Source organism: Tamandua tetradactyla, chromosome Y (genome assembly GCF_023851605.1).
Source record: "Tamandua tetradactyla isolate mTamTet1 chromosome Y, mTamTet1.pri, whole genome shotgun sequence".
Lineage (NCBI taxonomy): Eukaryota > Metazoa > Chordata > Mammalia > Pilosa > Myrmecophagidae > Tamandua > Tamandua tetradactyla.
In genome coordinates, this window is record NC_135354.1 from 8,370,662 (window position 1) to 8,389,735 (window position 19,074).

Genomic DNA, 19,074 nt, shown 5'->3' on the forward strand with positions numbered 1-19,074 from the left:
CAGGAGGCTAGGGGTGGTACTGCCAAAATGATCTTGCAATCCCATTGTTAGGTATATAGCTGGAAGAATTGAGAGTGGAGAATGGAATGGATGTTTGTACACTCGTGTATATGGCAGCAGTGTTTGTGTTTTACAATGTATGGAGATAACCTAAGGGTACAATAACAGATAATTTGAAGGGAAACTGTGGTGTTTACATACAATGGACTACTGAGTGGCTGCAATAAGGAATAAAGTTGTGAAATACACAACTAGATGAACTGACCTTATGGACTGTATGTTAAATAAAATGTCAGAAGCAAAAGAAAAAAGATGATTATTATTATCTTTATTATTATAATATTATTATTATCATATGGACGAACTGTAATATACAAGCTGAGAGAACTGAAATTGAGAGCATGGGTTATCTAATTGGGGCCTATTGTAAAGGTTCCTAGATTGTAAACTCTTATAGTAGTCACATGTTGCAGGCAGCCCCTGTTTGTTAAAGCCACTTCCTGTTGCAGCAGGTAGGCCTCTATTTACAAGGGCCATTCTCTGTTAAAATATTTCCAGGGCCCAGAGGGTGGTCAATAGACAAGGTAAGAGAAGTCCCTGTGAAGCCCCTTCCCCATACCATTCATCCACTTCTGTAAACCCAGCTTCATGCCCTGCCTGACTTAAACCAGTTAATCATTTTATAGAAACTGATGTTAACACTTTGTTCAGGGCTCAGACTTTCAGAGGCTACTCTGCTGAGCCTTCTTGCCATAGAAGAATAAAAACCTACTTCCTGAAACTTTGTAACATCAATCCCAGTTTACTTTTTTTCACACAACTTTTCTTGAGGCTCGTCTGAGATCAAGAGGCTGATGAAATTATCATCTCCTTTACCCAAAGTGGTGACAGCGTGGCCCTGCCTGGGAGGTCAGGAATCTAAAAGATGGGGGGAAAACTCCATTACCAGAACTGGATTCCATCAAGTCTCTGGTCCAGGTGATGCCACCACAGTGGGCAATAGAGGTGAAAATATCACCAGTCTTTTGATCCCAGATGAGTTCCCAGAAATGTGGTGTGAAACCAGGGACAAAGCTGCAAGCCTCCAGGAATGTTACACGGAAACAAAACAAACCGGGGCCAAGGCTCTGAGGTTTCAGGAAGTAGGTTTTTATTCATCTATGGCAATAGGGCTCAGCAGCATAGCCTCTGAAATTCTGAGCCCCGAACAAAAGGTTAACATCAATTTTTATAAACAGATGACATGTTAAAGACAAGGTATGCTTAATATGGTAACAGGTGGTGCTGGAAGGAAACAATTGACTGATTTAAATCAGGGAAGGTGAGAAGCTGGGTTCATAGAAGCAGATGAGTGGTTAGGGGAGGATTTTATTTACAGGAATTTGTCTAATCTTGCCTACATGCAGTTTTAACCATGCTCAGGACAAGCATCCTGTTTATGTGTAGCTCTGACTTCTCAGAGGAATTTGGGGAATTTTTAAAGAGGAGATAGTTTAAATGTGCAAGGAGTGAGGGACCTGCCTGCTGCAAGGGGCCTACTTGCTACAAAGTGTAATCCAGTAACCTTGATCTTTGATAATGGTTGTAAAATTATATAGCTTTTATCATGTCACCTTGTCATGTAAAAGCCTGTGACTGACACTACCTTTATCCAGAGTATGATAGATGAGTAATAAAATAAAGACATGCATGAAAAGACATCCTTACATACAAATCCTCTAGAATTGGTTTTAACTAGTTAAGACCACTTTCTTTGTGCATCCCTTCTGTATTATAGAGCAGACATTAATTCTTGTTTATGCCAGTCATTTCCCCTGGACTGTATACACAATGAGATTAGAAGTTTTGCATGACTTAATTCTTATGCTACCCCAAGAAACTAACACAGTTCTTGATACAAAGTGAATGGTTAGCTATGCTTGTTAATTAAATACAAAATATTAAAAAATATGGGGTTGCAACATATTGTATTGAGTTCAGTTGGAAGAAAGAAAAAGCATTTTGGGAATGCACACTCCTTTTTCACTCAATAATCTTAAACAGAAAAGTCAGAGTACAAGTCTATGCTGAAGGATATTGGGAACACAAACAACAAATGCTGAGATATTGAGGCCCAAGATGAAATCTAAGTTAAGGGTAAAGATCAGGGTCTAAGTTTAAAGAAACAGTTTTGGAGGACCAGAAGTGGATACAGGGCAAGAAAATATTGGGATAAATGGGGAAGTTCAACTTGGGTCTATCCATGACATATGCTCAATAGCTGTTGTGTACAAAAAAGGCTGTTCTTCTTGAAAGGTTAAGCCAGGGCTAGGCTTCAGGTGAACCCCAAAAGTGCTAGGTGTATTTATATCTTTGCTTGGCTGATAAAGATAATTTATAATCATGGGGACAATCTTAGTGGCAAACAATGAAATTTTAGATCATGCGAAACAAGTTCCTGGAATTTGATGCATGAAAAAAGCTTCATCAAAAGGCTCAAACAAAGCAGAAGTCCAACTATAAGAATTGGGGGGGAAATCAGAGTATGGTAGAATCAAAGTGAACTATTAACCAATAAGCAGCCTGTAATGAACTATTTATTTATATGACATATGCATTATTTCATATTAAACCAACATAGAGTCAATGCAAATGGCTGAGTTTGCAAATGTATAATTTAAATTTATATTTAAATATAATTTCAAGAGAAAGCACACTAGTATTTTGGGAAAGGGGAAAGATTGAGTTAACTGAGGCCAGGATTATGAAGGTGTCAGGAGACTCTGCGCTCTGGTGTTTTTCAAGAAAAAAAAGAAGAGGATTGATATCATTCCAGAATAGTTGAAAAATAACAGTTGAAGTACATGAAAACAAGGCAGTACTGGAATTCTGTCTGAAAGGTAATTACTTGAGGTGGCAATTCTCTCTAAGCTGCAATAGAATAAATGGCAACCTTTTATATAGTGCTGGGTAGAACTAAAAAAGAAAAAAGGAAAAAAAAGATGAAGCTATACTTGCTCAGCATCACAAAGGAGCTATAACCCTGGCCACATAATGAAGAGAACAAAAGTTTTCTCCATGGCTGAGTAGAGGAAGACTGCATCAGTTTCTTAAAATGCCAGAATGCAATATACCAGAAATGGAATGACTTTTAAAAGGGGAATTTAGTAAGTTGAAGTCTTACAGTTCTAAGCCTATAAAAATGTCCAAACTAAGGCATCTGGGGAAAGATACCTTAATTCAAGGAAGGCCAGTGAATCTGGAACACCTCTGTCGCCTGGGAAGCCATGTGGCTGGTCACTTGCTCCTGGGGTCCATTGCTTTCAGCCTTTGTTTCCTATGGGGATTCTTCACTTAGTGTCTGTGGATCTTCACTTAACTGCTCTGAAACAAAACTCTGGGTTTCTTCTTTTAGATTACCATCTGCTGGGGCTAGAGATTTCTTCTTTTCAGTTCCTACCTATTTCTGTCTTGATCTCTAAACACCTACATCATCTCTGTTCTCCAAGTGAGGGCATCTGTATCAGCTCTGAGCTCTCTCAAAAATGTTTCTTCTTTTAAATGACTCTAGTGAACTAAGCAAGACTACCCTGAATGGGTTGAGTCACATCTCCATATAATCAAAGGCCACACCCACAACTGGCATGTCACATATCTGTGGAGATAATTTAATCAAAATCATCCAACCTATGGTATTGACTCAGGATTAAAAGAAATGGCTGCCCCCACAAGATTGGATCAAGATTAATATATGTTTTTCTGGGATACATAATATTTCAAAACCAACACAAAGGAAAAAGCACACTTTTGTCTACACTTTATAAAATCATATTAGAAACATTTACTTAAGTCTAGAGAGTCTCAACACAGCAATATAGAAGCTTATTTCACCTTGAAAACACTAATTGACTCTGACTAAGCTCCCATCCGCATTCAGAGAGGGATACATGCAAATGTGGAGAAAATCCCTTTACTAACAGACCTATACTTCCAAAATCTGGTACCAATCTCGTGAATTCTCTTCCCTTATTTCTCTTCTTCCACTCTCAAGCACATACAAGAAGTGTCACAGAGTTATCACCAAATTGCCTGCTGATTTCTAGGCCAACTCAAATTTTTTACATCTTTAGTTTCTCAAACTTGCCCCTAATTTTCCTATTCTGTGTTTTGTTGTAACTGTGAAAGATGGGCTGATGCTAGACTCCTGTATTTCCTTCACCCACCACCAATAATTGCTCACTAAGATTTTTAAATAAATTTATTGAGTTATAATTGATATAAACTGAACTTCATATATTTAGAGGGCAAATGATTTATTTAAATATATTTATTTATTTTAATATACATATGTTTATTTATTTATTTATGCCCTTGAAAGCATCAACCCAATGAGCATATCAATTATCCTCTAAAATTTTGGCATCCTCATTGTATTCTTTCCTTTCAATCCCTTTCGTATAAGTAAAATCATATAATATCATTTCCTGCTGTAATATATATATATACATACATATATATATATATATACATACACACATAATTCATTATTTTTAATGCTGCAGAGAATTCCATAGTTTTATTTTTTCATTCAAGAGCTGAATGGAGTGGAATTTGAGTTGTTTCCACTTTGTGGCTATTAAAAATAAAAATCTACTATGGATATTCATGAATAATTCTTTGTATGGACATTATCTCAAGTTAAATATTTAAATGTATGTTCAAAGATTTTAAAAACTTCCAAATCATTTCCCAAAGTGATTGCATCATTTTTCATGAAAATTGAAAGTTATAGTTTCCCCAAATATCCACCAACATTTGACATAATCAGTCTTTCTAATTTTAAACACTTTAATTGTTAAGTAGCCCTACCTCATTGTGGATTTAATTTAACTTCTTTTTGGATGAATGATGTTGAGCATCTTTTCCTGTGCTTGTTTTTCATCCTATACATTTTTGATAAGGTATACAATATTTTTGCTCATTTTAAAAATAAGGTTGATTTCCCAAAGTGATTGCACTATTTTTCATTCACATTGATACTGTGTATGAAAGTTCTAATTTCACCAAATCCTCACCAACATTTGATTTACTCAGTCTTTCTAATTTTAAACACTTTCATTGTTAAGTAGCACTATCTCATTGTAGATTTAATTTAACTTCTTTTTGGATAAATGATGTTGAGCATCTTTCCTGTGCTTGGTTTTCATCCTATACATTCTTTGATGAAAATTAGGTTGATTGTTTTCAAGTTGAGAATTCTTTATTAATTCTGACTATAAGTCCTTTATCAGATATATGATTTGAAAATATTTTCTACCATTGTTTTGTCTTTTCATCCTCTTTACAGTGAAATTATGGAAAGCAAACTTTAATATTGATGGAGTCCAATTCAAATTGAATTTCTATGACTCATGCTTTTGATGCTGTATCTAGGAAATCTTTGCTTAATCTGAAGTCACAAAGATTTCCTCCTTTCTTTTAGAAAGAAAATTTCTTTTAGAAATTTCATAGTTTTAGATTTAGGTATATAGTACATTTAGGTTCATTTTCCATATGGTGTAAGATTGAAATCCATCTTCCTGAATATGGGTATCCACTTATTCCAGAGCCATTTGCTGAAAAGAGTATGCTTGGCAAAACTCACTAGTCCTTGTATGTATTGATCTATCTGGACCCTTTATATTATTCCATTTATCTGTAAGTCTGTTTTTGTGCTAATTCAACACTGAAATGCAAATTTGTTTTGAATATTAAATTTCTTTAATATATATATAAACAAATAAAGATTTATTCATAGTGTCTATTTCTTAGCAGTCTTCTATATTTTATGAATTTTTAAAGAATTTGTCTATTTCATATAACTTGTCAATTTTTGACAATAAGTTTTCATAGTATTTCTTTATTAGCACAATCTATTGTGATTTTTATCAACATTGCTAATTTATAAATTATGTTTCCTTATAAGTCTGGTTTATGACTTATACATATTTAATTCTCAAAGAATCAGATTTTGGTTTCATTGATTTTTCTATTTTCCTGTTGGTTATTCCATTGATTTTTCCACTTTTATTTTTATCTGGCCTTGTTTTCTTTCTTCTTGAAAGATTTCCTTTAATGTTTCTTCTAGTGTGGGTTTACTTATGATAAACTATTCAGTTTTTAGCTTTTTTAATGTATTTTTATTGAGATATATTCACACCATCCAAATTATTCAAATTATACAATCACTGACTCACAGTGTCATTGTGTGGTTGTACATACAACTCCATGATCAATTTTAGAACATTTTCATTGCACCAGAAAAGAAAAAAAAAAGAAAAGGAAAACTCAAATCCTCCCCTACTTCCTATCCCCCTGTTTATAGTATGTTTGCTACTGTTGGAAGATTATTAAAATAGTGCTGTTAACTATAATCCATAGTTACTTTAGTTTTTAAAAGATATGTTCACTGTAATCTAAAGTTATTTTTTCTTTCAATATTTAGTAATGTTGTTCTATTGTCTCGCTTGCAATGTTTCTGATAGAATTTCAATGTCTGCACTAATTTTTGTTCCTCAGTACATAATGTGACTTTTTTCTGACTGCTTTTAAATTTCCATTTTTCTCACTGGATTTGAGCAATTTATTATGATGATCTTTGCTGAAATTTTATTCATGTTCCTTGTACTTGGGATTGTTGACCTTCTTGGATCTGTGGGTTTTCCATTTTCATGAATTTTGGAAGACTTTGAGCAATTATTTCTTCAATTACCCTTTGTCTTTTTAAGGATGCCAATTACATAGATAATAGACTACTTGAAGCTGTCCCACAACTCACTGATGATCATTTAATATTCCTTAATTTTGGTTTCATTTTAGAGAGTGTATTGCTTTGTGTAATTCACAAGCATTTTCTTCTGCAATGTCTAATCTGCTTTTGATCCCATCCCCATATTTTTTAAATCTCACTCATAGTTTTGATCTCTAGAAGTAAAGATGCATAAGTATAACTAAATAATGTTTTATCATAATATCAGTTTTTAGTATTGTTTTCATAATCAAATTGCCTAATAAATTATTTTTTGGAGATTGTTCACACTTGTATTTTGTTTCTGAGGGCATGAAATGATCATTAGAATAAGTCATGAATTTTACTTATTCCTTAGATGTGAGGCAACAATTAAGAAGCCATGGTTTTAACTCTAAAGTCAGGAGAGGGAAATAAATATAACAGAAAAATGAGCATAGATTCAAAACACAGCTATAGGGAGAAAATAAAGGAGAAGACATTCATGTCTACTGGGTGTAGAAAGAACAGAAGACTCTTATGTATAAGTAGCTTCTTTGACACTCAACGGAATTTGAAATACATTCATCACAGATTAACAAAGAAGGGAAAATATTGCATTTTGACTGACATGCTATTGATGTTGAATTAAATGCTTATTTCTGCCCTTTGTTTTTGGCTAGTAAATCAGATGTGAAAGAGAGTAATTGTTAGGCAGTTAAATTTCTTGTCTTTCACATGACTTCTCTTCTTGATTTGGTTTCCTCCATTCCACCATGTAGTCTTTTGATTTTGTATGGGGTGAAGTGATTTCCAAAAATCTTAGGGTTCCTTATATTAAGAGATTATTTCTAACAAAATGCACAAGAAGATTAGGGAGTCCCTGAAATCATAAAACTTTGCAATGAACAAATGCATAATGGTGCTACACAGAGATGCTGGATCTTCTGGCACACTCTTATTTATTCTACATTTAGAATTATTCTGTCAGTTCATGTGTTTTGTTTGGTTATTGGCATCAGGAAAAGCAGGAATGGGAAAATAGGATTAAGCTTATATGGTAGCTCCTTTCAACTGCTGTAGATTCAAAATTGAAGATTCAAGAGGAGGATCAGAGTTGGCATCACCTCAGTTGATGAGGTGAAACCAACTGAGGAAATGAAATTATTTGAACCATATTGAGTATAATGAGAATAGTCTTTAAAAAAGATAGAATATGTAGCAATACATCTTGATTAAAAGTTGTTCACTCAGAAGAGGCTAAAAATAACTCCCAAGTAATCTACTTTATGATTGATTTGTACATTTTAAGTTCTGAGAGCATTTTATTCTTAAATTACTGTGTGTTATAGCAAGCAGAAGGAATCAAAGTGAAAAACAGCATTAAAGAATGTTTATATTCCTCTGAAAATGATCTGATTCAATATTTGACTCTCTCAAATAGAAACATTGCCCCATTTCACAAATATATTTAACAGCTATTATTCAGCAGAGACTATGCCAGACACTGCTGAAACTGTGGTAAACAAAATGATATAATCCATCCATCATGGAACTTTTCATCAATAGGTTGGATCAGGTGGACTTGGAGATAGGGATATTAATAGTTGAATATTCATGAATTAAGGATATATAGAAATCTTAGGGAAGCTGCCTGATCCATGAAGGTGAGAGTTGCTCTCTTCTAAGTTTCACTGAAGCCTTTTCAATTTTCGAGGTTTCAATCCCTAGTAATTTTAAATCTCTTTGCTCTCTTCCAAGTCACTTATAAAAATTAGTATTTTAAAGGGTATTCTACTGAGACTATAGGATCCTGGGTATGATTTTTTCCTATCTGCCTTTCTATTTACAAGGAAAGTTTTTCTGTTTTTGTTTGACATTATCCTGAAACCATCTGTATTCTCTAAACTTTCTTTTTGGGAAGACTATACTTCCACCTTCTTTTTCTCACAAATTTTATGAGATATTTTGTTAATTCAGGTTCTTTCTTTTTGTGGTATTTCTTCTCAGTGACTGTTTTATCACCAATCCTTTTGTCAAATTTACTTGCAACCTTAGCCTACTCTAACATTAATTGTTAAAAAGCAAATAATCCTGGGTAGTGCAATGGTGGCTCAGAGGCAGAACTCTTGCCTGCCATTCTGGAGGCTCAGATTTCATTCCCTGTGTCTTCCCATGCAAAAAAAAAGAAAGAAAGAAAGATAAAAATCCTATTTAAGCATGCATAGGGAGCAGGTCCTATGGAGTCAAGGATCAGTTAATAAAAGCACACAAGAAGAACCTAACCATGTGACACAGACCAATGAATGAAGTATTAGCATGGCTGCACCCAATATTAAAACAAAGTGAGAAACAGAGGAGCAGAAAGTTTAAAATTATTGGGACAAAATGGAATTTTCATAACATTTCCTAAACTCAAATGTCAAAACTTATAAAAAGTATACTGAAAGAGAGGGCAGGTACATATGATTACTATCATAGGAGTTTATATAAATTTTCATTTACAAAGACTATCAGCTGTATAATAAAGATAACAGATACATTGTGTTACTTTACTGATTTGATATTAGTGTTTAATTTTAAGACTATGGTGTTGTTAGCTATGTTCAAGTGCCAGTGAAGTAGCATTTTCCTATTGCACCATGAATGGGCCTGACATGGTTCTCAAATCTAGCCCCAAAAGATAAATAAGTAATCAAAATAATAGTAATTCTCTGCTTGCTTTTTGTAATCTTGACCAGTTGTTGTGGGAGGAATGGATAAGGATTGAAGCTAGTGGCTGGTGAAAACAGGTGGGAGAGTGGAGGTGAAGGTCCAAGAGAAGTGGGGAAGAGTGTATAACAATGGCTGAGGCATGGATGAGGTCTCTGTGATTTGCAGGCATCTGGGATGTCCAACTGTGCTCAAAGCCATTGGATGGGCTAATTCCAGTGTAAGTTCTGATGCAATTGGATGGACTATTTTTTTTGTAAAGATAATAAATCAATTCTCTAGGGCTGCAAACAAAATGGATTAAAAAACATAATGGTACTCACCACAAGGATGCTGTGGTGATTGCCCAGGTAAGACTTGCATGAATCAAATCTTCAACATGAAATACTTTATGGAAAAAATGTGATTGTCAGTTAAAGACTAAAAGGGGCTGTCATTCTGTAATAATCCAGTTCATATATAAATTATTTAATCCATTGCTAGGATACTAGAAAACACAGGGCAGGATCCAGATTTAAGTAAAAAATTAAAGTCAAAGGAGAGTCTGGGCACACTGATCAATGAGGAAGTGACTGGCTTGAATTTTGTTCAATAATTCTCCTGTAACCTCCTACTCCTATGTTAAAATATGACATCTAAGTTGCTGCCTTGTCTCTTTTCACAGTAACATGCTGATTTTAGGCATCAGCCCATAAATCATCACTCTTTGGTCCATCCATGGATAATCAAATTATTGAATCAAGAAATGTATATGGGGGCGGGCCGCGGTGGCTCAGCGGGCAAGAGTGCTTGCCTGCCGTGCCGGAGGACCCCGGTTCGATTCCCGGCCCCAGCCCATGTAAAAAAACAAACAAACAAACGAAATATAATAAAACAAGAAAATGTTTAAAAATGTTTCCCTTTCTTCCTCCCTTCCTTCCTTCCATCCTTCCTTCCTTCTCTGTCTTTCCTTTCCTTCCTCCCTCTCTCTTTAAAAAAAAAAAAAAAAAAAAGAAATGTATATGAATGTCAGAGGAAGAAATTTTGGTTAGATGTTTTGACACAATGATTTTAGAGGGTTACTTAGATATAGCATCATGCTATCTCCTAACTTAAAGATACTTAAAAAAAAAAGACCAAATTAATTGTTCCCAGTTGGTTTAAATTCACAGGGCTCAGGAGGAAAAAATATGACCCCATAATCCTCACCCTCAATCACTCACAAACCTTCCATGTTTGATAAGAAATATGTTCTTTTAAAGGGATTGCTTATTATTTTATTTATTTATTTATTTATTTATTTTTATATGGGCAGGCACTGGGAATCAAACCCAGGTCCTCTGGCATGGCAGGCAAGTATTCTTGCCTGCTGAGCCACCGTGGGCCACCCTATTTATTATTTTAGCACATTGGACAATTTCCTCTGCATCATCCATTATACAGTAGTATATATTTATTAAATAGTGTATCAAAATTATGTATGGATATATTATTAACCATATGCATATTTAATATGTGTATTATCAGCTTATGGTTTTTGACTAATAAAAAGACACTTATTTAAAAGGTGACTTTTAATCAATTAATGCAATCAATTATTTTAAATGTCAAACTAGTAATAATAAATATTAATACACATTTATACAATAATTTAATGCAATCATATTATTAATTAATACTATATTGATAATACTTTCCCAGTCACACCATGTCCATTTACATCCTTGATTTTGCTGCCTCCCCTCAAAATTGCAAAAGCAATATTTTTATGGTTAAAAATATGCATAGAATAAGGCAAGTAAAAGTCCTCTCATCTATCCTCAATGTACTTTTCTAAAGTCAATCAGACAAAATGATTTCTTATATATACTTTGTGATATTTTCTGTCTCTATAGGTGCAGTAAATACAGTGTACTAAGTATTCACTTTATACAAACAAGATCACACTATGTTTTATGTTTTGAAAATTATCTTTATATTCAACATATTATCTTAAATCTGTTGTTTAGATTCTACCATAACTTATAAGCCAGGCACTTTTGAAGGACATTTGAATGATCTCTATTTTTTCTCTCTCTTACCAGTGAGGCATGTTTATATATATTTATGCATATTTCTAGGTGCAAACTTTTTAGCTTTTAGACATATGGCCAATGGTAAAATTAATATTTTAATCATAGAATCACCATCCGTGATACAAAAGTAAAACTGTACTGATGGCTGATGGTATTTTTTATTGCAAGTTAATATTATAAACTTTAGGAGATAACTGTAAAATCATTGGATTATAGTATAGGAACAAGAATTGTTCATTAATGCAACTGGTAAATTGTTACTGTGATCAGTATGCCATAATTTTCTCTCACTGATGACACAAGCAAGTCAAAGGAGGCCGGAAATGACCTATAAGTAGACATTCAGCTATATGGCTTCCAGAGCTAGAAGCCAAAGCCTGTGTCACATTGCAGTTTCTGGTTGGTTAGCTGGGTAGATAAATGAGCACATCCTTCCATTTGCATACTTGCATGATTACAATAATAATGTAAACTGGCAACAGCAGAAGTTCTGGGTTAAGAGATAATGCATGTTTAAAACTTGTAACAGAATAATAATACATTACTATGTAAAAATTTTGTGTCAGAACATAGATCCACCAAATTAAACAAGCATGCCAGTTTCACTAAATGTTTGCCAACATTGGGTATTAAAGTTTGCCTTATGCAATCTAAAGAGTAAAAAATGGCATTTCAATCATTTCATATTTCATCAGCTATATTTACAGTTAATCATCTTTTAAATTCAATTTGTTTGTCTTAATTTTCTCAGAAGAGTTTGTGCATATTGTTAGAACATTTTGGGGGGAAGATCTATAACCTCTTTTGATATGTAACAGTATAATGTGTATTTAGGATTTATCCATATATTATTCATATATGCTAAAAATATATTACCATTTTGTTGTTTTTGGCTTTAATTCGTTAGTTAGATAATTAATTTAAATGGTGACATATTAGTTTTTAAATTCTCACTATTAAAATGTATTGATAGTCTCCTTTATGTCATATTGAGCTGTGCTGTATTTGAAAAGAAATGCTACATTCCAAGATTTTAAATTATTCACCACTACTATCAAATGACAGAGAAATTTATTTCATATGAAGAATGACATTGGAATCCAGTTTTATTATTTTCCAAGTGATTATTCATTTTTCACTACATGTAATTGAAATACACACCAGTTTTGTACTTCAGATTCTGTTTATACATTTATGTTACTCCTAGACTCTATCTTTTCAACAAATTAAAAATTTGTAGTTATTTTCCTTGGTGTTTTAATAGGTAATAATAATTGGTAGGGCCTATATCCTTTTGTTCCTTTTATTTTCCACATTTTTGGTCTGTTATAACAGGTTTATAATAACAGAAATATTTTATAATATTATGTCATGTTTCAAAATGTCTTAATATTGTAAAACAGAAATGCATAGGATTTAAGAATTCATTTAAGAAGAAGGCACATTTTAATATACAGTCCTAGCTGTGGTGAAGACTGTTCATTTACATTTCCACATCCTGAGGTCACACTCTCCACCTTGCTCTGTGTCCTTAGAGGCTGACCCTTAGGGAGAGCATCAGGGGATTTCCTTGCTTTCTGTGTTTCTGGTTAAGACTGACTATTAGAAACTTCTTCAAGACATGGGAAAGTATTCCTGGACTACAGAGATTGATAGTGACTGTATCCTTCCTCTGAAGTGAGGAGATCTTGTCCAAGCCCCAGGCCTACAGTTGTGTTTACCTCTCTCCATATTTGGCTCTTCAGGTCTGGGATGTGCATGTTACCAGCCCCAAGTGCTTCATCATTCCTTTTTTGTTTCCTAAACCTGTCAATACGTTTGCAAATTGTCCTCTCCTGAAACTCTCCTCGGTCCTCCTCCTGCTTTGAATGTGCCCTCCTTTTCTACTGGACATATATAGAGAGAATGAATTCAGTCATCTTTGATTTTACCAATAAAGTTAAACTTCTCAGACCTATGAGAACACCCAGGGATTTGTATTGTGGAGGTGAGGAGGTGTTAAGAGATTCCTGGAGTTATGATTTATCTGGGTACAAGGAAAATTATACAATGTAGTGAAACGTGGAATACAAAGAGAAAAATGATTTGCAATTATGGAATTAGGAGTTCATTTAAGGATTTCATATATCTGGGATTTGATAAATTGTATAAAATTTGAATTTGGAGTTCAGAGGAGAGTTATTCATTAGAAATATGAATTCAGGAGGTTATCAAAATTAAAATGCTATTATATAATTAAACCATCAAAGTAGATGAGGTAATCAGGCTAAGATTGGAAAGAGATATAAGAATAGAAAATATTAGCTAGTTCTAAGAAACCCCATAATTAATGTCAGTCTGGAAAGGCAACTAAAGAAAAATCAATCCAACACAATACATCACCATCCAAAGCACAAGTCACACAGCCTCTAATGAGGAGATGTTTCGTTCAGAGAAGAGAGCAAAGTCAATTTTGCAAGTGGGCTTTGGTTCCCCATAACCAACAGATCTCAATCTAAGTCCAACGTAGGAAGATATTCTATGTGCAGGACCCCTCTCTTGTGTCTGTGTGCTCCCTCAGTTTAGGAACACCCATCCTTCCCCATCAGACACAGAAATACCACCAGGGTGTAGGCTGGATGCCATAAAACCTGTCCACAAGTGTCAGACTATCTCCACTGAATATTTCCATATGCTCAGACAATAAAGGAAGGAAAACACCTGCAGATCCCTTATCTCCTTAGACATTGTTTTCTTCTTATCAAACTGATACTTGGTCCTGAGCACAGGATGTATTTGTGGATCCCAGGGAGAGACGTAGGCCAAGTTGGGCAGTCTCTACCACAATTAAGAATTTGGTTTGAAGAGTAGGAACAAGCAAAGGAGACAGACAAGGGTGGCCTGTAAGGTAAAAGATAAAGCAGGAGAGATTTTTGGTATGTAAACTGTGTTAGTTTGCTAAAGCATCAGAATGCAATATAACAAAAATGGAATGGCTTTTAAAAGGAAATTTATAATGTTACAAATTTACAGTCCTCAGGCCAGAAAAATGTCTAAGCTAGGGCATCCAGGAAAAGACACCTTTGCTCAAGAAAGGCTGATATCTGTCACTTAGGAAGGCACAAGGTTAGTATGTTAGTTTTAAACCATTGTGTACCACAGAAAAACCATATTTTTTTAATCCTCCTTCAATATTCCTGGTTGGGGTCTTTTTTTATTTTTCCGTGGAGTCTAATGTTGGTGGTAACTTTTGGTTTCCCTGCTGATGTTATTTCCCCCATTAAAGGTGCGGTTTTTCACTAGAATCCTATAAGAGGGAATTATTTGGAAAAAGCTAGAGCCAGCAGAACCCACACACTCAGAAAGTTTTGGAAATGTGGAAGAAAAATGTCCCTGGGGAAGCCTTATGAAATAAGAAGACATCACTAACAAACATTGCCATATACCTTCCCAGCTGACAGAGTTGTTCTGGACCCATCAGCCTTCCTTGAATCAAGGTATCTTTCCCTGGATGCCTTAATTGGGACATTGTCACGGTCAATTTCATGGACCAACACGATCAGGTGGTAGTGCCTGCTTGTCTAGTCATGCAAGTGTTGGCCTGTCTATTGCTATGAGGACATTTCATGGACTTAAATCATGATGGCACATACAGCTGATTGCAAATAGGGAGTGTCTTCTGTAATGAGTGACACCTAATCTAATCACTGGAAGGCCTTAAGGAGGACACAGAAGAGACAATCACTTTCCTTACTTCAGCCAGTCAGCCTCTCCTGAGAGTTCATAGAGGACTTTCACTGGACCTGCCAGCATGGGGCCTGCCTTGTAGATCTTGAACTCCACATCCCCATGGTTACATGAGGTACTTTTATAAATTTTATATTTACAGATATCTCCTGCTGATTCTGTTTCTCTAGAGAACCCTTGCTAATACAGACATTTTCACAGCCTTAGAACTGTAAACTTGCAATTTAATAAATTCCCCATTTTAAAAGCCATTATATTTCTGGTATATTGCATTCTCACAGATTTAGCAAACTAAAACACCTGGCATCTGCTGATTCTTGTTCCCAGTTCCATTGCTTCCAGGTTCAGATGCCAATGGCCTCCTCTCTAAGCATCTGTGGGCCTTCACTTAGCTCCTTCAGACACAGCTCTGGTTTCTGGCTTGCTTAGCATCTCATAAGAAGGCACATGATGATGTCTGCTGGGCTGTACACATGTCTAGGTGTCTGCTCTCTGTGTTAGCACTCCAAGCACTTCCAAACATTTCTGACTCTGTCAGTTCTGAAGCAACAATTTTCCAAGAGTCTGCATCTGGAGTTTCTCAATATTTCCCCTTTTAAAGGACTCTAGCAAACTAATCAAGACCCACCTTGGGTAAAATCACATTTCCTTCAAATAAAAAGTCACACCCACAGTTGAGTGGACCATATCTCCATGGAGATAATTGAATCAAAGAATTCCAGTCTAAAGAACATTGAATGAGGATTCAGAGAATGTGGCTTTTCTGGAATACATAACATTTTCCAAGCTAGCACAGAAACCAAATAGGGGAGCTGTTTCAGGAAGAAGAGGGAGGTCAACTACATCAAATCCTGCTGAGAGGTAATATGAAGACATAAAGGCATCCACTGGTTTTAACAACAGAGCAAGCATGGGTGACCCTGAAAAGAAATAATTTTCATGGAAAAGGGAAGCAAAACTTTGCCTGAAATTTGTTCAAGAAACAATGAGAAAGGACTACATGAACAGAGCCAATGTAAACAGCCATATGGAGAATTTTGGATAAAAGGAGATGCAGAAAAATTGGATGGCATCTATACCTATGTGTGGATTAAATGGACAGTTTTTAAGGATGACAGCTACTAGAGCAGGGTTGTTTGTTTCTTTTAGTGCTTATGAAAATGCTACAGTGGGGATCAAAAGAGTGACCATCCAAGAAAGAGAAAGGAGACTGATAGATTGACATCCCAGAGGAGAGAAAGAATGGAATCCAAAACACAAAACAAGGATTGGACTTTGTAACCAGACAGAAGAGAAAGAAAATATCTGCAATGAGAGATAAATTTAGTTCATTGGTGATGGAAAAATAACAGACCTTTCCCAAGGTGATTTCTATTTTTTCCAATGAGGTATGAGGCAAGACCATCAGCAGAAAGAAGGAGTAGGTAAGAGGATTTGACCAAGTAACCTCCAAAGTGAGAAAGCTAATCTTATTAGAAAAATGTAGCCTACTTGCAGCTCTGAATGTAAAATGAAAACTGCTAAAATTTGTCGTTTTCTGTCATAATGGTTATGTTCTAGTTTTCTAACTGCTAAAATGTAATATACCAGAAATGAAATCACTTTTAATAGGGGGAATTTAATAAGTTACTAGTTTACAGTTTTAAGGCCGAGAAAATGTACCAATTAAAGCAAGTCTTTAGAAATGTCCAATCTAAGGCATCCAGGGAAAGATACATTGATTCAAGGAGGTCAATGAACTTCAGGGTTTCTCTGTCATCTGGAAAGGCACATGGTGAACATGGTGTGATGTGCTAGCCTCCCCTCCAGCTTCCTGGGGGGGATTTTCCTTCTTCATATCCAAAATTCACTGTCTGTTGGACTCTCTGCTTTGAGGTTCAGTGGCATTCTCTGCTCTCTCAGAATCTCGTGGCCTACTTACTCTCTTGTTCTCTAGCTTTTTCCAAAGTGCTTCTTCTTTTCAAGGATTCCAATATAACCAGTCAAGACCCACCTGGAATGGGTGGAGGCGTCCCCATCCACAGAGAATTAGGGACACATATCCACTCACTTGACACTTGATTGAGCCCCCTCTCTTTGGAGATAAGCTAATTAAAATTTCCAACATACAGTACTGAATAGGGATTAGAAAGAACCATTGCTCTCAACAGGTTGAAAAAGATTAAAATATGGCTTTTCTAGGGTACATAAACCTTTTCCAACCAGCACAGGCCAATTGCTTGGCAAGAGTTATATAGAAAATAGAATGTCAAAGGTTAGGATTTTCCAATTATATGTGTTATATTTTCTTTCTTATATCCATCAATGATAAACAATTGCATAAAAATATTCATCTGTTTCTGAGTATACCTTCTTCCAAATGTATTTTGTATGTCCCTCTTCTCCCTTTCCTCCCTTTCCTTTCTTCTTTTTTACTCCCTCCCATCCTTCCTTTTTCTTATTTTCATTCTCATTATGTTTTTATATTCTGATGTTTTTTAGTATTCAGTTTTCAATTTTTATTCATATTTCATGTGGGCAGCCTCTTCTTTGAACACTCTTTATGCTCACCTATAGAGCAAGAAACTTCTCCTAGATTCTTTACCCACCTACTATAAGACCTGTTTTCCTCTCAGAGATTTAGACTGTTAGATTTGACTACTTCTGAAATATTTTCTCTGTGTGGTTTGTTATTGGGATGGGGAACAAGAGAGCTAAGTATATGGGCATTTGTGATTGTTGTGTTTTCTCTCTGCTCTAGGTTCTGTATTTTACTAAAATTTCTCTACCTCATTTCATTCCACCTCACCAGGAGTAGCAGCTTTGTGCATGTATGTGTATGTGTCTGCGTGTCTGTGTCTGTGTCCTGTGTGTGTATGTGTGTCAGTGTGTTATGAGATAGTGTTCAAAAGAGAGAATGATGGAGGAAGGGGGGAAGGGAACAACAGCATAACTTTCAGACTTGGAGTTTTTTCCCAGTGAGGTTTAACTATAATCATCTGGGTTTACCTGAGCATCCATTTCATTCTCCTCCCAATAAAAGGAAAAATATAGGGAATATTTAGGCATTGGCTATGCAGTGGAGAAGGAGATTTAAATTTACCTTTCTGCATGTTTTCAAAATGATTTCCAGGACTTTTGTTTAATTTCTTCATGTTGAATATAGCCCTGGGAAATCCTGCTCAATCTTACCTTGATTCCTCTTCAGGTGAGGTACAACATAGCATAGTCTAGCAGTTTTGCCCTGCTCTTTGGAATCACTGGGCTAAGGAATAGAAGTTTCCATTTTAAAGGGATATTTGATATTTTTTCTTCTTGTTTTCCTATTAAACACTTCTGAAACAGAATAGACTAAGACATCTGTTAAGTTCCTGATTTCTTATAGTGCTCTGAAAAAGTTAACAGACAACTTCAAGTCCCTTATCTTGCTCCAAAGGAAATAACACAGAGCAGCAAACTTCCCAGGGCAAAAATTTTCCTAAAGCCCCCAAACAATTGAAACCCCCCAAACCATAGAGTCTTGTAAAATTCTGAGCCCAAAGAAAACTCTTGGTTACTAATGGAAAGCATAGTGTCATAAAGATCATTAACCACTTGCTGAAAGACAAATTTTAGGTATGTGACAACAAACCACCAGAAGTTCTGCTATCTTCTCCTGGAACAAAGAAGACAACTGGTATGTGAAGGTTACTATGGAAACCTGCTACTTACAAAACTTTCCTATAAAACAACCTGGCCCACTCCACTCAGTGGGTGACTCTCCCCTGGGCACATCTGCATTAACCTCTCTTTAATGTGTACTCTCTCTTTTTTAATAAACTTTTCTTTTTAATAAACTCATACTCTAATAATGCTCCT